The sequence below is a fragment of the Pelodiscus sinensis genome, chromosome 1 (genome assembly GCF_049634645.1).
Source record: "Pelodiscus sinensis isolate JC-2024 chromosome 1, ASM4963464v1, whole genome shotgun sequence".
Classification (NCBI taxonomy): domain Eukaryota; kingdom Metazoa; phylum Chordata; order Testudines; family Trionychidae; genus Pelodiscus; species Pelodiscus sinensis.
Window position 1 is genome coordinate 93,074,414 of NC_134711.1, and position 24,960 is coordinate 93,099,373.

Consider the following 24,960-nt stretch of genomic DNA (forward strand, 5'->3'; position numbering starts at 1 on the left):
GCCAGTATATGCCAAGAACGTGAGATCCAGGTATGTAACTATTTTTCTGTGTGGTAGCAGGACAGGAAAACAGGATGTAGTTGCAAACCCTGAGTTTCTCATTCCCCCCAGGCACTGTGTGACTATCCTGGAATCAGTGCACTGGAGCTGAACTCCAAGAAGGGAGACTTGCTCTAGATCACAGAGCTGTTGGATTGCACAAGACATTAGCCCGCTAGGGACTAAGCCTCCATCTCCAATGTCCAGGGTTCTTAGTTTCTGGCTGGCTACGTCTACACTGGCCCCTTTTTCGGAAGGGGCATGCTAATTTTGAAAGTGGGAATAGGGAAATCCGCGGGGAATTTAAATATCCCCCGTGGGATTTAAATAAAAATGTCCACCGCTTTTTTTCCGGCTTGGGGAAAAGCCGGAAAAAAGCGTCTAGACTGGCCCGATCCTCTGGAATAAAGCCCTATTCCGGAGGATCTCTTATTCCTACTTTGAAGTAGGGCTTTATTCCGGAGGATCAGGCCAGTCCAGACGCTTTTTTCCGGCTTTTCCCCAAGCCGGAAAAAAAGCGGCAGACATTTTTATTTAAATCCCGCGGGGGATATTTAAATCCCGCGCGGATTTCCCTATTCCCACTTTCAAAATTAGCATGCCCCTTCCGAAAAAGGGGCCAGTGTAGACATAGCTGCTGTGTTTGGATTCCAGGTTTCCTCTTCCCTGGCATTTGGGTTTCACTTGTGCTTCTTCCCTGCAACACCATCTAGACTTTTGTCAACCTGAGTAGCACACTCATACGTCTACACTGCACCTCTCTTGCGCAAAAGCCTATGCAAATGAAGCACAGATTAGCATATTGCCACTCTTCATTTGCATAATTAATTATGGGCTGTTTTTGCGCAAGAGGATTTTGCACAAAAACGAGCTGTGTAGATGGCTCCTTTTTGCACAAAAACCCCCTCTTGTGCAAGAGCCGTTCTACCTGAAAAAATTAGGAAGAACGGCTCTTGTGCAAGAGGGGGTCTTTGTACAAAAAGGAGCCGTCTACACAGCTCCTTTTTGCATAAAAGCCTCATGCACAAAAACGGCCCCTAATTAATTATGCAACTGAAGTGTGGAAATATGCTAATCAGAGGTGCAATGTAGACATATCCTCACAGGCAACAGAAAGCAGAAGGAAACTCCTGTTATGATGTGATTAGATTACTCCTGTTTACATGACTAGATGCATGCTGTATGTCATGAACACTCATGCTACCCTATCTAAAAGGGGGCTTAAGCAATATTGCACGGTTGCAAGAAAGGGCTGGGGGTGCCTGCTGCTGGCAGCAGGAGGGCACAAAGCCAATCAAGGCCTTGGAGTGTGCAAAGTCACTTGCTACCCCCACCCCTGCCCTGCCAGGGGCTTGTGACACCTAGAGGGAACCACAGCTGTTCACAACTCTTGTGTGTTGTGCTTTCCTTTGTTCAAAACAGCTGGCGGTTCTCTCTAGGTGCCACATGCCCCTGGCGGCAGGAGGAGACTTCGCGCACTCCGTCCGCCCCTGGGCCAATCAAAGCCTGGGTGCAGGGGAGCATGCAAAGTCTCTGCTAGGGGCACAGGGCTAGAGGGAACCCCAGGTGTACTCAGGTAGTTACAAAGGAAAGTGCAACAGAAAAAGTCCATGTGTGTCCTTGGCCTTCTTCCTTTTAGGAGAAGCCTGGCTCAGCATCCTCAGGACTATTTTGCATTATTTGCAGGGACTCTATTAGCTTCATCCACCACAATGTTCCTTTCTGGGAAATAATGGGGAAAGGTCTGTGTTCCTTCTGAGCTAGGTGTCTCCTGTTTTAAGGCTTTTCCTCAAGAATGGCACTCCTAACAGATGTGGTGGGATGGGATGCTCAAGTACCTTATTGCTCTTGGCATCTTCTTGCCGAGGGAGGGATCTGCACTCCCCGAGATTCTTAGGTGCATCTTCCAGGATGCAGGCTCTGTGTTATCTCTGTGGCACTGTGCCCCCTATTCTTCCCTGGGATAGGATTATGATTTGGTTAGGACACAATTAGGATTCATTTTATGCAAGGTAAGTCATGTGAAGTGGCATTGGAAAAGTGATGTTTTGCTGACTATGCTTATGCTCTTTGTATGCTTGTAGCATTTGTGTATCTGAAGTTATAAATATGGATTATGGATCCGTGTTTTAAATGGATTTACACGTGGGTAACACCCACTAGAAAAGATGCTTTCAGTCCAGAAAGTGGGCGAGGAAGGGCCTGTTCAGGGAAATGGGTTATTATGGACAATCAAGAGGCCTTAGCAGAAATTATCTCCCACCTGGGGAGCCTTCCCGAGAACACTAGAGACAGACTCTGCCTAATGGCTGCTATGACGCTACAAGGACATGTGACCGAGTCACATGATGCTGCACTCTATCTAGGGATGTCAGTATTTTTCTATAGAGTGGTCTGGAAACCATGCTTTGAAACAAAGAGCTCTCGCCTTACACAAAAGTTGTTTAAGGCAGGGAGTGACACTTGGGAAGGGGCATTCCATGCACTTTATGAAAATATGCTCATGAATATAACATAACTAGAATATGCTTTATGCAAAATACATCACATGAGATATTGGGTATGATTCTGCCATACATGTATCACTTTGAGGATCAAGTTAAAATGTCAAAGTGGCCCAGACCCTGCATCTATGCTGCAGCAGGCTAGTGTGTCTGACTCAAGACAGAGTCCTGGGGACCCAAGCTGGAAGGGAAAACAGGCTCAGTGCAGTCTCAGCACATCAGGTAACAGTCTCAAGGGGGTCCGGACCCAATCTCATCATCATCTGGGGTTCTTCCCTCCCCACCCAAGAAGACTCCTGGAAACAACAAAGACTGAACTGAAGGAAGTGCTGGACCCAGGCTAAAGGGATTTCTAGCTTGGGAATGAAATACCTGGGATTCCAAGCTGGAAAGCGAGTGCAACTTCCCCCTAAGAATCTGCAGCCCGCTTATATCATCGGTTGGGCTTGCTCATAACCAATCTATTCATAACCAATCAATTTTGTTCATTAACCTTAACTTGTCCTTTTTGTTTATTTGCTAGATAATCTTTGATCTGTTTGCCATCTCTTGTAATCACTTAATCTACTCTGTGTAGTTAATAAACGTGGTTCTGTTTTATCTAAACCAATGTGTTGGAGTGAAGTGTATGCTTAGGGCAAAAGGCTGCTGCGTATTCCCCTCCGCATTTAGGGTGGGGCAAATTTTCTGAGCCTACACTGTGCAGTTCCCTGTGAGGCACAAGACAATATAATTCTGGGCTTATACTCCAGAGGGAGTGTGTACCAGAGGAGTTGGGAGTTACCTAGTTATAGCCTCCCATGTAACTGCAGCTGAGTGTGTCTCTGCCTGTTTGTACGGCACCTTGCCACAGCAACACAGTGTGAGAGGGAGCCCCGGCTGCTGGGTTGGGGGACTCAGTCATACCCCAGTTCCAGGTGGCATCCTAGGGGGAACCCATGACAATCCCTTCCTGAGATCTTAGGGTATGTCTACACTACCCCCCTAGTTTGAACTAGGGGGGGTAATGTAGTCATACGGAGTTGCAAATGAAGCCCGGGATTTGAATTTCCCGGGCTTCATTTGCATGAAGCCGGCTGGCGCCATTTTTAAATGCCGGCTAGTTCGGACTGCGTGCCGGGCGGCTACACGTGGCACGAACTAGCTAGTTTGGATTAGGCTTCCTATCCGAACTAGCTGTACACCTCGTGGCATTTAAAAATGGCACTGGCCGGCTTCATGCAAATGAAGCCCGGGAAATTCAAATCCCGGGCTTCATTTGCAACTCCGTATGACTACATTACCCCGCCTAGTTCGAACTAGGGGGGTAGTGTAGACATACCCTCAGTGCTCAACTACAGGCTAGCTCAGGGGTGGGCGAAAGGGCCTCCGTGGGCCGGATTCAGCCCATCAAATGGGTTGATCCAGCCCATGGAGGCCCTGTTGCTCTCCTGTCCCCAGACCAATCAGGGCCTGGGGAAGCGCCCAAAGTTTCCTCCGCCTTGCCAGGAGTGCATGGTGCTTAGAAGCCTCACGGGCTCCTGGCAGCACAGTCCCTCACCCCCTCCCCCCAAACCCTGATTGGCCTGGGGGCAAAAGGGGGAGCATGCAAAGTCTCCTCCCACCACCAGGGGCATGGGTGCCTACAGGGAACCTCGGGGGGAGGGGGCAAAAACGTCACGTGCTCCCCCACCCTCAGACCAATCATGGTCTGTGGGTGGGGAAGCAGAGAAGTATCCTGGCCCCGCAACACAGGTAGGGGAAGGGGGTGGGGGCTGGCCGGAAGGGGGGTGGAAAGCAGATCTGCGGGGGAGGGGGATTTGGGGCTGTGGGACTGGAGGGGAGGCCGGAGGAAGGAGGGAGGGAAGCAGCGCTGGCAAGATGGGGGCCTCCGGGGGGCCGTGGGGCTGGCCGAACTGCCACGGAGGAAGGGGAAGGGGAAGGGGAAGGGGGTGGGGCGCTGACGTCAGCATTACAGACGCACAGACACCGGGGGTACGTCTACACTGCATCCCTAGTTCGATGTAGTTAATGAAGCGGGGATTTAAATATCCCGCGCTCCATTAACATGATCTCATTTTTTGAGGAGTAACATTAGTTCAGACTAAGGGCTTTAGTCCGAACTAACGCGTCCCGGCGCGCACTTCCTGGTTCGAATCAGCCGTGATTCAAACTAGCGCGCCGGCGAGATCATGTTAATGGAGCGCGGGATATTTAAATCCCCGCTTCATTAATTACTTCGGTTGTCTCCATTTGCATCCCTAGTTCGAACTAGGGATGCAGTGTAGACGTACCCTGGGCTACTATATATTTGATGTCTTGCTTGCTGTCCAAAGAGGGCGGGGGGTGGGAATGTTACCAGTGGACCAGATGAGAACCCAGGGTTTCTCCTGGAAACACTAAGGGAAATGTATTGTTCCTGTGCAAAGAGTGCAACTTCACTTTCCTTCTGGTCCTCTCCAGGCCAAAATATTTAAAAGTCCCTAGCATAAAAATCAGATTATCAAAGTTCCGCCTGACTGTGTTAAATCCCATGGCTTTCTGTAACTCTTACCACTTTTAGGAAATGGGACCCGTGGTGACTGATCATTTCCATGACGTTATTGCTTGGTCAAACTTCACTCTCTGGTTGCTGACTTCCTCCTTTTTTTAAAACCAACTTTTGAAGCCTCAGATGACACCATCACATTGCTTATATATCAAATCCTGACAGAGTTAGGGTATGTCTACACAGAAACATTATTTCAAAACAAGCATTTACTTAGAAATAACTGCCTGCTGTGTAGACGCGGACTAAGTTACTGCGAAATTCTGTCAAGCTGGAGGACTTCTTACCCCGACTCCTGTAACCCTCATTGTACAAGGAATAAGGGATGTTGGAGGAAGAGAGCTCTATTTTGAAATAAGTTCTGTAAAGATGCTCTCAATTTTGAAATAAGCTACGCCAGCATTTCTCAAACTGTGGGTCCCGACCCCCGGAGGGAGGGGGTCGCAAACAACTGAAAGGGGGGTCACGGTATCACAAGTTTGAGAACCTCTGAGCTACGCAATTGACATAGCTCAATTTGGGTCGCTTATTTTGAGTTAAGCCCTGCTGTGTAGACGCACCCTTACAGTGGAAGCTATTATGCACCTTTAACTCCCTTTTCTCAGTTACTTCTATAACTTTCACTTAGAGGGCTGAAATTTGCAAAGCTTGGTCTTTGCCTTGAAGTCAATTACATTTTTGAAAGTTTGAGCAAAATCTGTTTAGCCTTTTTTAGCATGGGGAGTTTGGGTGGAAGAAAACACTTTTATAAAAATTCTTGCAATCATTGGTTTTCAGTTGCAGGGCCCTTAAAAAAATTCCTCCCAGAAAGCCATATATTGTGCTCCTTAACAAGGGCTACTTGTGTTTCCACCATATTTTTCAAATGCATCATAATTTGTATATAACCTAAGGATCATCTGATTGGAGATAGACTGAACTGTGCTTGCACCAATGGGCAGGATGCAGATTACATGTGTAATTTTAAAGAGATGCATTGTGGGGCCCCCAAGGTGCAGGGTCAGGAGTGGCTGCTCCGAGCCAACCAATGGTTGGAATGGCTCTGAGTGCAACCTGTGCTCTTTATTCTCTAGAAGTTTCCCACCACCAGTTCTCTGCTATGTACAGGCTTCACATCTACTTTGTCTACAACAGGCCTGGCCAGCAATAGACTAGGAAGCTCAGTTTAGCTCAATTCCCCTCCCATGCCGTGCATTGCCTGACCTTTCTATTTCCCCTCCTCCTCTTCTCTGGCTTCCTCCCAGCCTTTATAACTCTGAGCTAATGAGGCTGGCAGGGGTTGCTAGTTACCAGGTAGTCATAGGTTTTCAGCCACCCCCATCCATCCCCTTTGATTGGAGCTGCAGTGGTAAGAGCTGATTAAGAACTTCCCAATTGGCACCCTACCACAGACCTTAATCTGCTCTTCTCCAGAAGAAACAAATCCCATTTTTTCCTTCTTTCCCCACAGCTCATGTTAACTCGTGTTAGTTGCCCTCCTCTGGACCATCTCAGTTTTTCCATATCTTCCCTGTAGCGTGGTGCCCAGAACTGGACACAGTCTTCCAGTTGAGTCATTGTCAGTGCTGAGGAGAGTGGAAGAATTATATCTTGTGTCTTGCTTGCAACATTTCTACTAATACATTCATTTTTCTTTCCAGTGGCGTTACTTGCTGGCTCATATAGTCTGTGAGGGTACGTCTACACTACAACGTTAATTCGAACTAACTTAGTTTGAATTAGTTAATTCGAACTAAGCTAATTCGAACTAACGTGTCTAGAACTAAAATCTAGTTCGAATTAGCGTTTTGCTAATTCGAACTAGCAAGTCCACATTGAATGGACCCTGAACAGGGCTTAAGGATGGCCGGAAGCAGTGCCGGCAGGGCATCAGAGGAGGACTTAGAGCGTGGAGATGCTGTCTCAGGCTAGCTGAGGGCTGCACTTAAAGGGTCCCGACCCCCACCCCGGACAGACAGTTCTAAGGGGTGCCCCGCTTGCAAAGCAGTCCTGGCTTGGATTGCCCGGAGTACCCACACTGGGCACATCACACCACTCGGCCATCAGCCCGGCTGCACTTGCCGCAGGCTGCCATCTGGGGAGAGGGGGCAATCGGGGGGCTGCAGGAGAGCTTCCACCCCCAGAAGCCCGCAGAGCCAGCCCAGTCCTCCCCATCGGGGGCTCGTGCCCCATTCCTCCCTCACCTCCTTCCACTTACCCTTCCCTAGCCCTCCTTCTTATTGATGTACAAAATAAAGATAATGTTTCTTCCAACATTGACTCTGTCTTTATTGAACAAAACTGGGGGAGACTGGGAAAAGGAGGTGGGAGAGGGGAAGAGAAAGGCTGGGAGAGGGGAGGGCAACTAACATGATCAGGGGTTGGGAACAGGTCCCAGATGAAGAGAGGCTACAGAGACTGGGACTGTTCAGCTTAGAAAAGAGGGGTGTGTCTAGACTACATGCCTCCTTCGACGGAGGCATGTAGATTAGCCAGATCGGAAGAGGGAAATGAAGCCGCGATTAAAATAATCGCGGCTTCATTTAAATTTAAATGGCTGCCCCGATCTGCCGATCAGCTGTTTGTCGGCAGATCGGGGCAGTCTGGACGCGACGCGCCGACAAAGAAGCCTTTCTTCATCGGCACAGGTAAGCCTCGCGAAACCAGGTTTACCTGTGCCGATGAAGAAAGGCTTCTTTGTCGGCGCGTCGCGTCCAGACTGCCCCGATCTGCCGACAAACAGCTGATCGGCAGATCGGGGCAGCCATTTAAATTTAAATGAAGCCGCGATTATTTTAATCGCGGCTTCATTTCCCTCTTCCGATCTGGCTAATCTACATGCCTCCGTCGAAGGAGGCATGTAGTCTAGACACACCCGAGGAGACGGAGCGGGGACAGGATAGAGGTCTCTAAAAGCAGGGGTTGGGTGGAGAGGGTGCATTCATAAAAGTTCTTCCTGAGTTCCCATAAAGAAGGACTAGAGGACACCAAAGGAAAGGAATGGGTAGCAGGCTTGAAACTAGTAAGAGAAAGTTGTTGTTCTTCCCAAAGCAAATAGTTAACCTGCGGAACTCCTTGCTGCAGGAGGCTGTGAAGGCTGGAACTAGAACAGAGTTGAAAGGGAAGTGAGATCAAGTCATGGAGGTTGGGTCCATGGAGTAGTCTTAGCCAGGGGGTAGGAGTGGTGTCCCTGCCCAAAGTTTGTGGAAGGCTGGAGAGGGATGGCACGAGACAAATGGCTTGGTCACTGTCTTCGGTTCATCCCCTCCAGAGTCCCTAGGGTTGGCCGCTGTCGGCAGACAGGCTACTGGGCTAGATGGACCTTTGGTCTGACCCAGGACGGCCATTGTAAGCTCAGGGCTCTGAGTCGGGGGTCTCAGTGGACCACCTTGATTTTCATGCACACCTGCTCCTGGGTTGCCAGGCTGGCAGCTCTCCTGCCCTAGACGGCCACTTTCCTGTGCCTAGTGCGGAGATCGTGGACAAGGTCCACGATGTCCGCACTAGCCCAGGAAGGTGCCCGCCTCTTGCGATCCAGGGTAAGCTCCCGGGAGCCGCCAGCCTGGTCCCGGGAAGAGGGGGTGGGCTGGGGGACATCGGGTGGGTAGCTCTGTGCCGTGCCAGGTGCAGGGTCTGCTGGCTGGGTGCTGGCAGGCTTGCACCTGGCACGGGCACTGTAGCCAGCCCGTGCCCCTTTAAGGGGTCCGGGGCCAGGAGGGGGGCATAGAGTTTCCCTGGTGTTGGCCACTAAGTTAGTTCGAATTAGCGCTGTAGTGTAGACATACACTCAGAGATTTACCTCCCCACCCCGGGCTACTTCCTACCTGACTCATGGCCAACAGCTTCTTCTCCAGTTTCTTCCAGGCTGAGAGCTTCTCTGGGTATTCCCTGCTGACCGGCCTCCACGGATCAGTCCCTCCATAGCTCTTCCTGCAGCACTCTGGCAGCAGCGCCTTCCTCCACAGTGGTCAGCCCTGATGGAGCAGTTCCACTGGCCTTTATACTTGTCCTCAGCTGGAGTATGCCCAGCAGGGCTGTGGAGTGAGACTCTCTCGGCCAGGGAGCAAAGGAAACCTGAAGGTGCTTTCTGTCTTGCAGAGGCATCCCACCCCCACCAATCCTGCAAGCCAGTTTGGGAAGTGAGGTTGTTTTTCAGGGGAAGGAAAGGGAGGGAGAGTGACTTCTGGCAAACAGGAAACCCATATCTAGGAAAAATCACGCTGGACTTTGAGAACAATAGTTAGAGAAACATTTTATTCTGCAGAGTGATACAAAAGAAAACCTCCTTCTCCACTCTGCACCTTGCTCACATACCTTCCTCTACACGCACTCACAGCCACTCTTCCACAGACCCTCACTGCCTTCTTCACAGATCCTCAGAACAGTGCAGAAATCCTGTGGAATCCTTGCTACAATAGTGAAAGGAGTCCTAGGAATGGTACAGGACTATTCCTAGACAGAAACGGTAGAATTGTCAGCAATACAGAAATGGAAGATGTGTTCTATGATCATTTCTGTTCTGTATTTCCGGGGCTGGAGGGAACAGCAGGGTGCTATATTCATATTGTGTGATGAAGACGATAGATTCTCTTTCTAATAGGAACTCAAAAGGATATTCGACAGTAGGTACAGAAGTTAGACATCTTTAAATTAGCTGGTCCAGGAATTTAAATGAGATGGTTGAAGATGTGTGGGCTATTAATGTTGAATTTAAATAAGCCTTAGAACCATGAAAAAGTTTCAGAGGACTGGAAGAAATCCTAATGTTAAGCCAATAATTTAAAAAAGTAAATGGAATGATTTGGACATTATAGGCCTGCCAGTCTGCCATTCATCCCAGCTAAATTAATGGAGCAGCAGAGATGAGACTCAATTAGTGAAGAATTAAATGTAATATAATGAATATTAATCAACATGGGTTTATGTGAAATCAATCTTGCCATATTCACTTGATATTTGTTAAGATTACTAGTGTGGCTGATAAAGGTATAGGTAGATGTATTATACTTTACTGTCTATGAAGCATTTGAGTTGGTACTGCCGGATATTTTGATTAAGAAACTAGACCAATTCAAAATCAACACAGCACAATAAATGGATTAAAAACTGGCTAATGGCTAGGTCTCAGAACATAACTGTTAATGAGAAATCACCACTGGATGGGGGCATTGCTTGTCAAACCCATAGGTGTTGGTGCTTGGGCCTACACTATTTCACATTTTTATCAGTGAACAATTTAGCAAGGATTGTGGCAGATTTTGCGTCACTGGAAATTTTAAAATCAAGATTAGATATTTCTCTAAAAGGTCTGCGCTAGTTCAAAGAGGAATTTAATTCGGGGAAGTGCTGTTACCGGTTAGACAAGCAGTCAAACTAGATGGTCACAAAAGTCCCTTCCAATAATCTATGCAGGGAACCATTCCCTGGATCTTGTTCCCATCCACTTTCACTGTGCTTAGGGTCTTGGATGGGTATACACTTGGGGCTGCTAGCCCTTCCCCTTGCTCTCACTGCTGTGTTAAAACAAAAAAAGCAGTCATGTAGCACTTTAAAGACTAACTTTTTTAAAGCCCTTTTTTTGTTTTACCAAGATCAGACTAACACGGCTACCTCTCTGTTACAGGGAACTTAGCACAGCATGATGAAAAGTAAGCTGTGTGGCCACAGAGCTGGCTATTGAAGGCTGTGCAAGCAGGGAGAGGTGCCTCTCCCCTGGCCCAGCCCAGCCCCGCTAGAGCTGCCATGGCCATGAAGAGGTACCTTCCCTTGGCCCAGCTTTGCTTGAGCTATTGTAGCCATGGAGAGACACCCCTCCCTTGGCCCGGCCCAACCCACCCCCAGCCACAGCCCTGGCCTTCCCCCTCTCCAACCCTCTGCCCCCATCCCTGAGCTCCCTCCTATACACCAAATCCTCCATCCCCGGCCCCACCCCTGAGCCTTCACCCCTAACCAGAACCCTCATGCTCTGTACCTCAGCCCTCTGCCCCAGCCCTGAGCCCACTCCCACACTTCAAACCCGAGCCCCACCCCCAACACACTGTACCATCCAGATGCGGGATAAATGTTGCTATGTTCACCAATATGGACGTGCTGTGTCATGCCTCATCTCCAAATTGGTGCACAGAACAAAATGCATTTCTCAGAGGAACTTAAAAAACTAGAAGGAACCCTGCCCCTGTCTGCATTATAATTTTAACTAGCATTAGTATGTCTCCTTAAACTGGAAATCACATCTTAGCTTGAAGAGCATGTGTAGCATGTAAGAAGTGGAGCTCTGCACTGGAGTGTGATTCAGTCTGGTCCCTTGCAATCTTTCTTATGGGGCTGCAGAACTCCAGCAGTGGTTCTCAAACTTTTTGGTCAGTGGCCCACTTGGCTCAATGCAAACCTTTCCATGGGCCACCAGTTACTCATGGAAACTTGCTATTAATTACATAATTACACCATAGCCATTTTGCTAGTGGTGCAGCACAAGAGAATGGTTTAATTTAACCAGCAAGAAAGGAAACATTAAATTATTAAACAGATTGGGTGCATCTAGACTGGCAAGATTTTGCGCAAAAGCAATTGCTTTTGCGCAAAAACTTGCCAGCTGTCTACACTGGCCGCTTGAATTTGCACAAGAACACGGACTTTGTAATGTACAAAATCAGTGCTTCTTGCGCAAATACTTTCACGCTCCCACTTGGAAAAGAGCCCTCTTGCACAAGAATACTTGCGCAAGAGGGCCAGTGTAGACAGGGAAGAACTGTTTTGCGCAAAGAAGCCCCGATGGCTAAAATGGCGATCGGGGCTTTCTTGCGCAAAATCGCATCTAGACTGGCCACAGATGCTTTTGCGCAAAAGCATTTTTTGCGCAAGGCATCCATGCCAATCTAGATGCTCTTTTGCGGAAATACTTTTAGTAGAAAAACTTTTCCGTTAAAAGCATTTCTGCAAAATCATGTCAGTCTGGACACAGCCATTAAGTGTTTTAATTTTCTCATGTTCGTTTATCAAACTTCATTTTAAATAAAGTAAAATATTAATTTATGTCCAACATGAATGGTTTTAATGTATTCTTTTATTTGGGGGCAGTGGTGGGGAATTGTTTTGGAATAGGGGGCCACTGACCCACAGAAAAATCAGTTGGGGACCACAAAGGTGAAAAGCAAAAAAAAAAAACCTCTCCAAAAACTCCCAACCCTCACTGATGTGGCCCCCAACTGAGACCCCTCACTCCTCTGGCATTCCAACCCCATGGGGGGAGAGGGAGGGACAGGGAGGACTGAAGTTCAGGGCTTCCCATGGGCCAGATTTACTTTTCTGGGGTTTCAGGATTAGTGGATTTTGTAGACCCCTCACCCAAGGCTCTGGGGTGGGGAGAAAAACCAGGGGTGCAATGTGTGGGACAAGGCTGCCAGTGAGTGCAATAGGAATGGGGGTGCAGGATCTGGGAGAGAGGAAACCTGTACCATTCCTGGGGGTGCAGGATCCGGGATGCAGATGGGGGTGAGGATTAAAGGTTTGGGTGGGAGGTGGGGTGCAGGAGCAGGCTGGGAGTAGGGTATCTGGCCAGAGGTAAGGGGGCAAGAGCAAGGGAAGGTGCAGTGTGGGGCCAGGAGGGAGGGTGTTCCCTCTGGACGGCCCATGCTGCATGGGGAGTGCGGGGCTCAAACGGCCACTTGTGCCGCTTTCTCCCCCACGGCAGCCTGGCTGAGTGGCGCAGAAGTCAGCCGAGTGCCACAGTGGGAGGCAAAGAGGGGCGGGGCAGTGACTTGCGGCGTGACAGTGGCTCCAGGCCCTGCCCCCTGGCTGTGAATGTCACCGCCCCGCCCCTCCTTTGCCTCCCACCGTGGCGCTCGGCTGACGTCTGCGCTGCTCAGCCGAGCTGCCGCGTGGGAGCAAGTGGCACAAGTGACCGTTTGGGCTCCACACCCCTCATGCAGCACGGGGAGTGCGGCACCCAAATGGCCATTTGGACTCCGTGGTCCCCTGAGTGAGAGGCAGAAGGGGGAGGAGAAGAGAAAGAGAGAGATAGAGACAGAGGCAGGAGGCGGAGGAGAGCTGAAGCAGAGAGAGGGGGAGGCAGGAGGAGGAGGAGGAGGAGAGAGAGAGAGATGGAGCGAGAGACCGGAGGCTCAGGAGAGAAGACCAAAGTGGAGGAGAGACCTGAAAATCCCGTCTTATGACGGGCTAATTGGCTAATTTTAAAGAAGCCTTAATGAAGGCACAGGAAGAAACCATCCCGAAGCGCAGTAAGAAAATCAAATATGGTAGGCAATCAGACTGGCTTACTGGGTGTCGAGGGGTTCCCCCCCCCTTGGTTGGGATCTTTCCCATATTGGCCCAATGGCTCAGTCTTTAAAGTCCCCCTCTCCTGTGGTAAATCCGGTCTCTTGGCACAGTCTTTAGAGTTCCCCTCTCCTAGGGTAAATACAGCCTCTTGGCATAGTCTTTAGAAGTCCCCTCTCTGGGGGCAAATATAGCCTTGTGGCCTAGTCCTCAGGCCAGTTGGCCCTCCTGGATTCAGGGCTGTGCAGACCGGGAGGATAGGGGCAGTAAGAAAACCAAATATGGTAGTCAATCAGACTGGCTTACCAGGGAAATCCTTGGTGAGCTTAAACACAAAAAGGAAGCTTACAAGAAATTGAAACGTGGACAAATGACTAGGGAGGAGTCATCTATATATTGCTCAAGAATGCAGGGCAGTTATCAAGAAGACGAAAGCGGAAATGGAATTGCAGCTAGCAAGGAATGTGAAGGGTAAGAAGAAAGGTTTCTACAGGCATGTTAGCAATAAGAGGGTGATCAGAGAAGGTGTGGGACCCTTACCGGATAAGGGAGGTAACCTAGTGACAGATGACGTGGGAAAAGGTGAAGTACTCAATGCTTTCTTTGCCTCTGTCCTCACAGACAAGGTCAGCTCCCAGACTAATGCACTAGGCCAGCAATGGCCAACCCGCAGCTCGCGAGCTGCATGCGGCTCACAAAGCAAAAAATTGCGGCGCCTGACGGAACTGGGACAGAACCCGGAACCGCTCAGGTCAGCCACTCTCACGGCCGGGCTGCTCTGAGTTGCATGCGTGCTCATGGGCCGCACCATTCCACTCACGGCCCACAGCACACTGCGTCATATCCCGCTTGTGCAGGCCTGGTCGCACTCAGCGTCCCAGCCTGCATATGCTAGCAGCCAGCTGCTGAGCTCAGGCAGTGGCGGCGGTGGTGGCTCCAACTCCAGGTGCGGTGACAGCTCTGGCTCCAGGACCTGGGCATAAGGTTAGAGGGGGGAGGGGAATTGGGTTAGAGTTGGGGAGAGATGCTTGGCTCTGGAGGAGGGGAGAGGGACAGGTGGGGGGGTGAACATAGAGTCCTGGCCAGCACATGCTCAAAGCCAGGTGCTCAGCACACGCACCCAGCACCTATAGGGAGATGCACGTGGCAGTAGCAGTGGTAGCTCTGGATCCAGGACCCAGGCATAAGGCATAATGTTGGGGGGAGGGAAGGGGATTGGGTTAGAGTGGGGAGGGGAGGTGTCTGGCTCTGGGGAAGGGGAGGCGAGGGGGATTGGGTTGGTGAGGGGTGTGCATGGCGTCCTGGCCAGCACATGCTCAAACCTAGCTGCTCAGCACGTGTACTCCAGCGCCTCAGCACATGTACTTCAGATGCACATGGTGGCAGCAGCAGTGGCAATAGCAGCTCTGGCGCTGGGACCCAGGCATAAGGTTGGGGGAAGGGGGATTGGGTGAGGGAAGGGAGGGGGGCCTGGCTCTGCGGAAGGGGAGCGGGATGGGGATTGGGTTAGAGCAGGGCGGGGGGAGTAGGAATCCCGGTACTGCATGCCAGCTCCAACTTCTCAGGAAGCACACGGCTGTCATGGGGTGCAGAGGAAGAACACACATGCTTCCTGAGAAGTTGGAGCTGGCATGCAGTCCCAGGACTCCTACACACACATACACCCTGCACAGGCAGGCAGCAGGAGGAAGGAAATCCCTGGCAGAGCCACAGACCCGGTGTTTCAGGAAGTGCACCAGCCGTTTATGGGAGAAGGGAGAAGAGAGGAGGAGGAGCTTGTGCGCTTCCTGAGACCCAGGATCCCCAGGTACTGGCCGAGTGGTCCATGTCCCCTCCCCCTGGCCAGACTCCCCCACCAGCATCCTGTCCCCTGCTCCAGCACCCACCAGCACCTTGCCCCAGCACTCTGTCCCCTGCCCCCACCACCACAGTTAGGGACACATTAGTGAGGCTTGGGTTTTTTTTTGGAGGGGTTGTTTTTTGCATCTCACTTGTGTGGCCCTGACTATTTCTATGGGTCAGTGACTCCTAACTCAAAACAGGTTCCCCGCCCCTCTCATAAATAAAGACAATGCTGAAACATGTTGTATTTGACATAATATTTTATTTAAAAATGAAGCCTGGCCAACAAATCCCCAGTTGGGGCCAAGCCCCCATCTGGCCGCAGCATCATAACACTCCTGCACCCCCCAGACCCCAAACTTGAGCCTATCATACACTGGAACCCTCTGTCCTGAGCCTCTCACATCCCCAAACTCCTGCATCCCCACATCCCCAGTCTTATGCCACAACACTCCTTCACCATCCACACACTGCAAATCTATGTCCTGAGCCCATCATACTCCCAGCCTCCCTGCCCTGAGCCCCTCATACACCCCAGCCCAAACTTCTGCACCCTCACAGCCACAAGCCTGCAGCTTGCTCAACAACCCAACCGCTACACCTGACCCCAACACTCTCCAGCCTGGAGCCCCCTCCCTGGGACTGCATACTGGTACCTATTTTCCCCCGGTGCAGCTGTTTTGGTTTTTTTTCTCAACAACTTTCCCCCCCAGAACATGGCTCTTCACATTCTGTCCATCTCTATATTGGCTCGTTCTCTCTAATGGGTTGGCCACTCCTGCACTAGGCAATGCAGTATGGGAAGGAGGTGGACAGCCCTTGGTGGGGAAAGAACAGGTTAGGAACTATTTAGAAAAGCTAAACATACACAAATCCATGGGCCTGGATTTAATGCATCCGAGGGTTCTGAGGGAGTTGGCAAATGTCATTGCAGAGCCTTTGGCCATTATCTCTGAAAACTCGTGGAGATTGGGAGAGATCCCGGATGATTGGAAAAAAGCAAATGTAGTGCCCATTTTTTAAAAAGGGAAGAAGGACGATTCAGGGAACTACAGACCAGTCAGCCTTACCTCAGTCCCCGGAAAAATCATGGAGGGGATCCTCAAGGAATCCATTTTGCAGCACTTGGAAGAGGGGAAAGTGATCAGGAATAGTCAACATGGATTCACAAAGGACTGATTAGCTTCTATGATGAGGTAACTGGCTCTGTGGATATGGGAAAGTCAGTGGATGTGATATACTTTGACTTTAGCAAAGCTTTTGATACTGTCTCCCACAATATTCTTGCCAGCAAGTAAAGGGAATATGGATTGCATAAATGGACTGTAAGATGGATAGAAAGCTGGCTAGAATGTCGGGCCCAATGGGTAGTGATCAACAGCTTGATGTCAGGTTGGTGGTCGGTTTCTAGTGGAGTGCCCCAAGGATCGGTTCTAGGACCAGTTTTGTTCAACATCTTTATTAAGGACCTGGATGAGGGGATAGATTGCACCCTCACCAAGTTTCCAGATGACACTAAGCTGGGGGAGAGGTAGATATGCTGGAGGACAGGGATAGGGTTCAGAGTGACCTAGACAGATTAGAGGATTGGGCCACAAGAAATCTGATGAGGTTCAACAAGGACGAGTACAGAGTCCTGCACTTGGGATGGAAGAATCCCAAGCATTGTTACAGGCTGGGGACCGAATGGCTAAGTAGCAGTTCTGCAGAAAAGGACCTGGGGATTGCAGTGAATGAAAAGTTGGATATGAATCAACAGTGTGCCCTTGTAGCTAAGAGGGCTAATGGCATATTAGGTTGAATTAGGAGGAGCATTGTCAGCATATCTAGAGAAGTGATTATTCTCCTTTATCCAGCTCTGGTGAGGCCACATTCGGAGGACTGTGTCCAGTTCTTCCCCCCTTCCGCCCCACTATAAAAATGATATGGACGTATTGGACAGAGTCCAGTGGAGTGCAACCAAAATTATTAGGGGGCTGGAGCACATGATCTATTAGGAGAGACTGAGGGGTTTCGGTTTGTTTAGTCTGCAGAAGAGAAGAGTGAGGGGGGATTTGATAGTAGCCTTCAACTTCCTGAAGGGAGGTTCCAAAGAGGATGGAAAGAGGCTGTTCACAGTAGTGACAGATGGCAGAACAAGGAGCAATGGTCTCAAATTACAGTGGGGGAGGTCTAGGTTGGATATTAGGAAAAACTATTTCACTAGGAGGGTGGTGAAGCACTGGAATGGGTTACCTAGGGAGCTGGTGGAATCTCCATCCCTAGAGGTGTTTAAGTCTCAGCTTGACAAAGCCCTGGCTGGGTTGATTTAGTTGGGATTGGTCCTGTCTTGGGCAGGGGGCTGGACTTGATGACCTCCTGAGGTCTCTTCCAGCTCTATGGTTCTATGATTCTAACCTCTCAACTTCTGGCCTAGCCAATGGAACAGTGGGAATTCTACACAAGGGCCTGCGTGGGGGTGGGATAAAGAGTAACTGAGAGGAGCTGGAATTTCCCAGTGGAGCACATGGGAGGGAGACAGAGGTCTGTCTGAGAGCAGGATGCTGCTCTGAGCAGGAGGGCCAACCATCACCGCACTCACACCAACCAAGAACTTGAAGGAAGGTCTTTGTGCACCTGAAACACTGACAAACCTCAGAGTCACAGCAGGGCAGAGCTCACACCAGGGAAGGAGGCATCTCGGGACTTTTGATTTTCAGAGCGCTGTAACACTTGGGTGCCTTAAGAGTAAGAACATAAGAACATAAGAACAGCCGTACTGGGTCAGACCAAAGGTCCATCTAGCCCAGTATCCTGTCTACCGACAGTGGCCAGCACCAGGTGCCCCAGAGAGGGTGGACCGAAGATAATGATCAAGCAATTTGTCTCCTGCCATCCCTCTCCAGCCTCTGACAAACAGAGGCCAAGGACACCATTTTATCCCCTAGCTAATAGCCTTTTATGGACCTAACCTCCATGAAATTATCTAGTTTCTCTTTAAACTCTATGGGTATGTCTACACTAACCCCCTAGTTCGAACTAGGGGGGTAATGTATGCATACCGAACTTGCTAATGAAGCCCGGGATTTGAATTTCCCGGGCTTCATTAGCATTAAGCCGGCGCCGCCATTTTTAAAAGCCGGCTAGTGCGAACCCCGTGCCGCGCGGCTACACGCGGCACGGACTAGATAGTTCGGATTAGGCTTCCTAATCCGAACTATCTAGTCCGTGCCGCGTGTAGCCGCGCGGCACGGGGTTCGCACTAGCCGGCTTTTAAAAATGGCGGCGCCGGCTTTATGCTAATGAAGCCCGGGAAATTCAAATCCCGGGCTTCATTAGCAAGTTCGGTATGCATACATTACCCCCCTAGTTCGAACTAGAGGGTTAGTGTAGACATACCCTATTATAGTCCTAGCCTTCACAGCCTCCTCTGGCAAGGAGTTCCACAGGTTGACTACACGCTGTGTGAAGAAGAACTTTCTTTTATTAGTTTTAAACCTGCTACCCATTAATTTCATTTGGTGTCCTCTAGTTCTTCTATTTAGGGAACTAATAAATAACTTTTCTTTATCGGCCCTCTCCACACCACTCATGATTTTATAGACCTCTATCATATCCCCCCTCAGTCTCCTCTTTTCTAAACTGAAAAGTCCCAGTCGCTTTAACCTCTCCTCATATGGGACCCATTCCAAACCCCTAATCATTTTAGTTGCCCTTTTCTGAACCCTTTCCAAGGCCAAAATATCTTTTTTGAGGTGAGGAGACCACATCTGTACACAGTATTCAAGATGTGGGCGTACCATAGTTTTATACAGGGGCAGTAAGATATTCTGGGTCTTATTTTCTATCCCTTTCTTAATAATTCCCAGCATCCTATTTGCCTTTTTGACCGCCGCTGCACACTGTGTGGAAGTTTTCAGAGAACTGTCCACAATAACTCCAAGATCTCTTTCCTGATTTGTCGTAGCCAAATTAGCCCCCATCATACTGTACATATAGTTGGGGTTATTTTTCCCGATGTGCATTACTTTACATTTATCCACAACCCTGTACCCAGCCACAATGGGGCTCACTGGTGGGTGAGTCTGTCACAAGGCCACAAGACTGGGGAAGCGCCTGGACTTCATTAAGTTTCAGGGAACTTTATCAGCCAGACATTCAGAAGTTTGGATTCCCCCTCACACCAATTTGGAGGGGTCCAAGAGGAGGTGTTTGGATCTGTGACAGTGCTCACATAAAGAGATGAGTGTAAGGGAGGTGACCTCATGCCATCCCTAAAACAGAAATCCTGTCTGGGGCAATCAAACAGTTGCAGAATGACTGGGGCAGTGCCGCACAGACACAAGTCAGATGCCTTCCCTCAGAGTCTGTCCTCTCTTAGGAAACAGATACCGCAGATCAGCCAATACCTTGCATGCACCCCCAACCGTGCAATATTGCCCAAGCCCCCTTTTAGATAGGGTAGCATGAGAGTGCATGACATACAGCATGTATCTAGTCATGTAAACAGGAGTAATCTAATCACATCAGAACAGGAGTTTCCTTCTGCTTTCTGTGGCCTGTGAGCGTGCTACTCAGGTCGGCAGAGTCCAGATGGTGTTGCAGGGAAGACGCACAAGTGAAACCCAAATGCCAGAGAAAAGAAAACCTGGAATCCAAACACAGCCCAGAAACTAAGAACCCTGGACACTGGAGATGGAAGCTTAGTCCCTAGTGGGCTAATGTCTTGTGCAATCCGACAGCTCTGTGATCATTCTAGAGCAAGTCTCCCTTCTTGGAGTTCAGCTCCAGTGCACTGATTCCAGGATAGTCATACAGTGCCCAGGGGGAATAACCAACATTTACATGAGAAACTCAGGGTTTGCAACTACATCCTGCTTTCCTGTCCTGCTACCACACAAAAAAATAGTTACTTACCTGGATCTCACGTTCTTGGCGTATACTGGCCATGCAAATCCTAGGATTAGGAAAAATATCTTCTTGCCCTGAGAGATCCTAACAAGAACATACTACAGCTAAATTGGTGGTTGTGCACGTCAACCACATTTGTGCTGCACTTGGATATATCTAATCACAATCTACAACTGTGTGCCAAGTTTAGTGGGCATGAGTTTAAGTAATTTGCAATAAAGTCGGGAGACTTAGTGGGTGACCCCATCCTTATTGTGACAGCTTGGATCACAGGTGTCCCCATGGGATTGTCACCCAGTGCGCTTGTTGTGCCACTGAACCCCCCTCCAGCCCTCAGTTGCACCCCACCCCCTGCAAAGCAAACAGAGACACTGAACCAGCTCATTTCTGGGAGGACGTAGTTATAAGGCTGTTGATAGCACAGCCCCAACAGGCCCACACCCTCAAATAAATCTGTTTTATTCTGTTTTATAAAAGTTTTACAGAGAGAAAGCTTGTAAGTTCACTTTCTTTATCAATAAAAAAGAGAGATGCAGAGTGATTGCTCCCCCATAACAATTATTTATACTGAGCTTGATAATAAACAAAAGTGTTTTAAGTATAAAAAGTAGCATTTAAGTAAAAAGAGATCAAAGTCAATTGGTAAGCCAAAATAAACAACACATGCCAACTAATCCTAATGCACAAAGAAACATGTTATGTGCAAAATATATTCCTCACCCATTATCCCTGTTTTAGGTAAAAAGCTTCAAGGCAGAGTTGAGTTTTTACTCTGGCCTGGGTGTGCAGCTCTGTGCTTTTAGAATTCTTTGTTTTCAGGTTTCTTTGTGTGTGTCTTCTTAATTTCAAAAGTCAGCTGAATGCAAAAGCCTGATTGCTTTCCATTTCTTAAACAAACATTTTCCAGGGTGGGAAACCTTTGTTTTGTCTCCTCATCCCCATGAAAAAAACACCAGATTAAAGATGGATTCTAGTACCAGGTGGTATGGTAACATGTCTTTCCAGGACCAATCACAGTTTGGGCTTACAAGAAAAACAAAACCATTCACAAGTCCTTAATATAATCATTGAGTCATTAAAATCCTAAAGTGTCAGTCATGGCTTTTACTAGAAGACCTGGACTAATAAAACAGGGTCCCACTTAATATTTCTGACTTCACATACAAGACTGATACATGCACATAAACAGAGTTGAAACATTCAGGGGCTCATAAGTTAAATGACTTGTTTTGCATAAACAAAAAACAGGACTATGTAGCACTTTCAAGACTAACAAGGTGGTTTATTAGGTGATGAGCTTTCGTGGGCCAGACCCACTTCCTCAGATCAAATAGTGGAAGATAATTGTCACAACCATATAAATCAAAGAATACAATTTAAAAAATGAACACATAAAAAAAGGACAAATCAAATTTCAGAACAGAAGGGGAATCGGGGGGGGGGGAGGGAAGGTAAATGTCTGTGAGTTAATGATATTAGAGGTGATAATCAGGGAAGCTATCTTTGTAATGAGTAAGATAATTAATGTCTTTGTTTAGACCGAGATGTAAAGTGTCGAATTTAAGCATGAATGACAGTTCAGAGGATTCTCTTTCAAGTGTAGTCTTAAAAGGTCTTTGTTTTGCATAAGGCATCTTTGAGCTATGCATATTTATAAGCCAATTTTCATAAAGTGCGGAGGGTGACAGGTAATATCCCCAATCCAATGGACCATTGGCAAATAGTATCAAAACAATCAAGTGCCTACTGAAAAAAGCTATAGAGTCAGACTCCGATCCTACGTAGAGCTGTTTAATTACAGAATGACACCATTGTAGCACAGGCTGTCACCTTGCTGCTACTTTGTTCAAGGGGAAATTGAAAACAAGAATCCCTGCCCTGCTAGAAACTGATGTTAGAGAAGCATAGAGAGAAACAAGGCAATTTTTTTAAAATCACTATAATTTGGCGGGGGGCCTAAGGGCTGTGACCACATCATGAAAATGGAAGAATACAATGGTCATAGACAGGAGTGACTTTCTCTTCCCTCATGGGCACATACGAAAGAGGAATAGGTGACACTGTCTGCAAATTTTAGAAGGGAAGGAAAAAACATGCTATTGAGTTATCATTGGCATCATGATGCAAAGCTGATTGAAGAGACTGAGGCCTTGTCTATAGTAGATCAGACAGAGCAGCTAAAGATAAACCATCCAGCTACGTAAAATGTGTGGCTGGATTCGGATTACTTTAAGCTGAGTCGCCGCCATGTCCACAATGCAGGGGGCTGATGATGGGAGCACACACTCCCACTGGTTCCCCTTCCTCCTCTCAGAAGGAGGAGTACAGGACGCCAGCAGAGGTTGTCCTCGGTGTTCAATTTATGGGTCCAGACTAGACCTGCTAAATCAAATGCAAGAAGATTAAGGAGGAGGGTCCATCTTCTCTGTAGTGTAGACATGCCCTGAGAGTCCAGGAGGCAAGGTACTGCACACACAAGCTGAGAAAAGCAGCCATGGCCTCCAAAATCTTGTCATCTAACTTATGGTTAGACACAGAAAGTGAGGGAGATAAATATGGAACTGCTGTTGCTAGCGCTACCTCCCCTTTCTTTCTCTCTTCTTCTCAAGTGTCTGACTGGATGTGGGGGCAAGGAAATGGAAAGCAAAAGCCAACCTCTGGCCTGCTCTACATTACATGGGAAGGTCGAAGTAAGACATGCAATTCCAGCTAAGTTACGTAGCTGGAGTTGATGTATCTTAAATCCCATCCACCCAGTGGGAGCTCAATGGGAGCAAACCATAGGAGAACCAGAGCTAACGGGCGCACCCTTTGAAATCGATTTAGTGGGTCTATACCACGCCCACTAAATGGAAACCTGGAAGATCAACTGCGGCAACTTCAATCTTCCGTGTGGACATACCTTGCTGAAGCAACATATTACTCTTGATTCCTAGAAAATAACATGTCCTGATTACGCCAAACCATTTACTAAGAATTAGTGAAAAGTAACAATGAAAGGAGAAATATTTCTTCCCCTCCTTGGTTTTAAGAACTATTTCTACAGCAGGCACCCAGTGAGTGTGAAACTAAGGCCCTCACCTCCCTGCTCCCCAACTCTCTGCCCCATCTCTGAACTCCTTCCTGTATCCCGAATCCTTCATCACCAGCCCCACCCCTGAGCCTTCACTCTAACCAGGACCTTCATGCTCTACAGCTCAGCCCTCTTCCCCAGCCCTGAGCCCACTCCCACACTGCAAACCTCTCAGCTCCAGCCCCAACACATCCTGTCCAGGTGCGGGATGAATTTTGTTATGTTCACTAATATGGATGTGAACCAAGCGGGATTCTTGGGTGAGTTATCCTACACCTTTACCCTCTATTTTTCTTTTACCTCCTCTTTATTATTTAAATCAGGGGTGGGGAACCTTTTTTGGGTTAGGGGCAACTGACCCACAGAAAAATCAGTGGGGGGCCACACACAAGTGAGAATACAAAAAATCCTCACTGATGTGGCCCCTGTCTGAGAAGGAGACAGACACTCCCCTTATTCCCCTTGCACACCAGAGTCGAGGAGTGCCCAGCCCAGTAGATTTTGTGTGCTCCAGCCCCATGGCGGGGCAGTGCAGGGTGAGAGCTGGGGCGCCAGCACTGGCTCCCCATTGCAAGGGAGAGGGTCTGAGCCTTGGGGGCCTCAACTGACTCCCGGGCCCAAGATTCCCCACTGCTGATTTAAAGTCTCAGTCAAAGCTCACAGAAGTCACTGGGAGGCCCAGGGTCTATCTAGTAAAAAGAAGTTCCTGCCCCCATAGATCTACAGTTTAGCTTTTGGGGCGATACAGCCAGTGATGCAACAAAGGAGGGAGAGGAAGAGAGGGAATTGCTTCCCTTTTCCTTCAGTGGTCTTCCCAAGATGGTGGGTCACTGACCCTCTCCGTTTTGAGCGGGCAGTGGCAGGAAGGAGATACGGAGCAAGGAGCTGGTAGTATGTTACTACTGATTTCAAGAAAGAAATGTGCCTCGATTCCTGGAAACTGGTCAGTCAGAGACACTATAATATAGCAATGAAATGAGAAATACTTCCTTTCCCTCCCCCCCTTTCAGATTTTCAGAACAACATCAGAACAACATCAGAACACACTGAAAGTAGGAAGTTCAGAGTCTGTGTGTCACACTTCAGCTCCACAGAATTCAAGGCTGGGGCTGCTCCCAGAAAGGAAGCATATGCGGGACCCGGATGCAGACTGAGTCCACGGGCAAAAGGTACAGGGGACACCTCAGCTTCTTTGCTTCCTCACAGGGATCCATTGCAGCCGTGCTCATTGCTGATTCCTGGATGTGTCAAGATGCTGCAGCAGCCAGGGAGTGAGAACGGAGAGGGTCAGTGACCCACCTGCTTGGGGCAGCTGTGCCACCAATAGCTCTTGGCTCAGGTGAGGAAACTCTGCCTTCGCTGAGAGACGGGTCCATGGCCAAGAGAGCTCGTCCCCAGGCAGACGAGGGCTCGTGAGCTCTGGAGCCACCAGTCCCAGTGGGGTCTCTCTCTGTGGTGAATGACACTTGTCCAGCTCCTGGCTCTTGCTAGAGGAAAAACATGTGGAGGAGAAGCCCAGAGCTGAAGGAACATGAAGACTCAGCCCAAGAAAGGGGAGACGGGTGGGGCAGGGTAGGATGCTGTGTCTCCAGAACCCGCATGGGAAGCAAGAGTGAAGGGGGGGGGTGTCTGTGTGTGTCCCTGTGTTCAGGGAAAAACATAGAGATGAAGGAACATGGAGAATGAAATCCCCTTCCTCAACAGCCAAGGATAGTTTCTTGCTGGAGAGGTTAATAAGGACAATGCCTGTGCTACTCAAATCGAGCACAGTTGCTTCTCAGTTCTCTGGGCATTCTGCAGTGCCCCAGAACGTGGGGACTTGGCTTTGCAAT

The 24,960-nt window shown here is 48.9% G+C and overlaps 1 protein-coding gene across 1 annotated transcript in view; it reads right to left on the bottom strand.

Annotated features, from left to right (window-relative positions):
- The window catches only part of CSF2RB (colony stimulating factor 2 receptor subunit beta), a 32,340-nt gene extending 23,167 nt beyond the window's left edge, over positions 1-9,173 (bottom strand). Inside the window, exon 1 of the mRNA XM_075937689.1 lies at positions 8,874-9,173. The gene's annotated coding sequence lies outside the window, so the exon portion shown is untranslated. The remainder of the gene's footprint in view (positions 1-8,873) is intronic.
- Between the last annotated feature and the right edge of the window lie 15,787 nt (positions 9,174-24,960).